Raw genomic sequence first — 2,834 nt, 5'->3', positions numbered from 1 at the left:
GCCACGTACAGAATGTTTGCTCTTCGCCCAAACCTTAACCAAAGGAAAATACAGCAAGCTGATACAGCCAGACGAGTCATCTGTGTAAAATCCATGGGCTTTTTATGTCTTTGGCATTACTGATCTTGGATTCAAATAAATACAAATATTTACGAACCAATTAATCTGTAATCTGAGTAAAATCGTGATAATGTGCAATATATGAAAATCGTATACTCATGGACAGCCAGTCAACAACATATTTCTATTGCAGACCCAGTCTACTGGGCAGTATTTTAGGGGAAAGGGGTATGTTGATTCCTTTAAGACTCACAGTCCTGGGGCGCCTGGGTGGCTCAGTCGGTTGAGAGTCCGACTTCGGCGCAGGTCATGATCTCCCGGTTTGTAAGTTTAAGCCCCGCATCAGGCTCTAGGCTGACAGCTTGGAGCCTGGAGCCTGCTTCAGATTCTGTGTCTCCCTCTCTCTCTGCCCCTCCCCTGCTCATCCTCTGCCTCTTGTCTTTCAAAAATAAATAAATGTTAAAAAAAAAAAAAGACTCACAGTCCATGGGGAGCCTGGGCGGCTCAGTCACCTAAGCGACTGGCTTCCGCTCAGGTCATGACCTTGAGGGTTCCTGAGGTCAAGCCCCACATGGAGCTTACCTCTGTCAGCACAGAGCCTGCTGCAGATCCTCTGTCTCCCCCTCTTTCTGTTTGCAAGGGTGCTCTCTCTCTCTCTCAAAAATAATAGTGAAAACAAATAACTAAACATAAAAAAAAGACTCACAGGTACTTAAAAATATAGTTACTTTCTTACAGCCATGACAAAATGGAAGTCTTGCGAAATATGGCCCGGCACCTTCCTTTTCTTTTCTTATTCATTGAAAATTTATTGAGCACCTACAGTATCCCAGACTCCGTGTCCGGGCCGAAATGCAAAATTGCACACACACAAAATTGCCCTAGCCAGAGGCAAAGCTTTAGCCGGGTAAACAGACATTAAACAGCTAATTCTAGTGCAGCTCAACCATTTGTAATCATTAGGATTACTAACAGCCCGATTAAAACTGCATATTGGCCAAGCCCTCCCTGGGAGACTAGAGGTCCCTCGCATTCTGAGTGCTCCCCCAGGGGAGTCAGATACAGAAGTACTGAGCCGCACCCTGCAGGAAGTGTTTAACTACAGTTGGAATAAGTGATCAGAAAAATTACACAGCACGGCGGCGGCCCGCTTCTCCATGAGGAATAAGGGTCAGTACTTGGGCCCACAAAAATGTTTGTATTTTAATTTCTCCCAATGGCAGAAGAAAAATGAATATAACAATAATGAATATATAATAAATATCTGGCCAAGATTATATTCCTCTTTATACCAACGCCATAGCAAAATATAATTTTTAATATCTTTTTTTGGAGGAAGAGAGTCACAAAGGCTAAATAATACTGTGAGTCCACAATAGTTATGGTTTAGCCCTGGCGCTGTGCGCTAAGGGATCTGATCCTGGAGGTGCTGGAGGGTGGAGAAGGCTTCCAGGAAGAAGGGATAGTAGAGCTGATATCTTCAGGGAGAAGAGAAACCAGCTATGCTACAGGCAGTATAGGGAGGAAGGAGCAGGGGAGGTTAGAAAAAGAAGAGATTTCTAAGGAGTGGGAACAGAATGTGCAAAGGTCCTGAGGTAGGGAGGAGCATTTTTAATATCCACTGAAATTTAGGATCCACGCTTGTTCATTTCTCAGCCTGAATGGTGCCTGACCCACAACAAGCATTCAATAAATATTGTTGAAAGAATCAAGACCTTGTCTTTTTTATAGGGTGTGACAGCCCACCCTAGCTTTTTCTCTCCTGAAACTTTCCTAATCAATATCATCTCTCTGTTCTTTTTAAAAAAACTTTTTTTACTATTTTTCTTTATTTCTGAGAGAGAGAGAGAGAGAGAGACGGTATGAGCAGGGGAAGGTCAGAGACAGAGGGAAACACAGAATCTGAAACAAGCTCCAGGCTCTGAGCTAGCTGTCAGCACAGAGTCCGACACGGGGCTTGAACCCACGAACAGTGAGATCGTGACCTGAGTTGAAGTCGGACACTTGACTGACTGAGCCACCCAGGCGCCCCATGTGTTTTGTCTTCATAGCTTGTAAGCTGTGTGACCTTGGGCAAGTTACTTAACCTCTCTGTGCTGCTTCTATTTACTCACATTCACCTGTAAATAACCTTTAATCTCTCTGTAAGGACTATCTTAGTTAATATGTGTAAAGTGCTTAGAACACTGGCACACTAAGTACATAATACATGTATATACTAAGTACATAATAAGTACTCAATACATGCTAGTTAGTTTTATTATTTAATCACATCTTAATTAACTTATATTTGTGTATCTTTCAGTAAATCTAAAAATCCTTTATGTGCTGATTCTATGACTTTCACCTCGCTTCTCTCAAAGCAGTTAGCATGGCACAACCCATGGAGTAAATAATCAATAACTATTAGGGAACTGATAAAAATAAAAATTTAGCAAGGATATTAATCAGGATCAGAATCAGTTGTAAATAACAGGAAAACATAAGGTAAGAGTTTATTTCTCCCTCACGAAAGACTGATCTGAGTCTGTCTAAGGCTGTGTGGCACTCCATCATGTTACAACTGGTCCCTTTCTATTTTACTGCTTAGCTCACCTTTCATGTGGCTTCGGCCTCATGACCCACCCTTGCTGCTCAAGCACCGGCCATCAGACCACATTCCAGTAAAGCAGAAAGAATGCAGGGAGGTCAGAAAAAGAAACATGTTTCTTTAGAGACAATTCCAGGAAGTCATCTATACCACTCCCCCTTATAGACCATTGGTTAGAATATAG

This window comes from Crocuta crocuta, unplaced genomic scaffold (assembly GCF_008692635.1).
Source record: "Crocuta crocuta isolate KB4526 unplaced genomic scaffold, BGI_CrCroc_1.0 scaffold27, whole genome shotgun sequence".
In the NCBI taxonomy this organism is placed as follows: domain Eukaryota; kingdom Metazoa; phylum Chordata; class Mammalia; order Carnivora; family Hyaenidae; genus Crocuta; species Crocuta crocuta.
Note: the sequence above shows the minus strand (reverse complement) of the source record.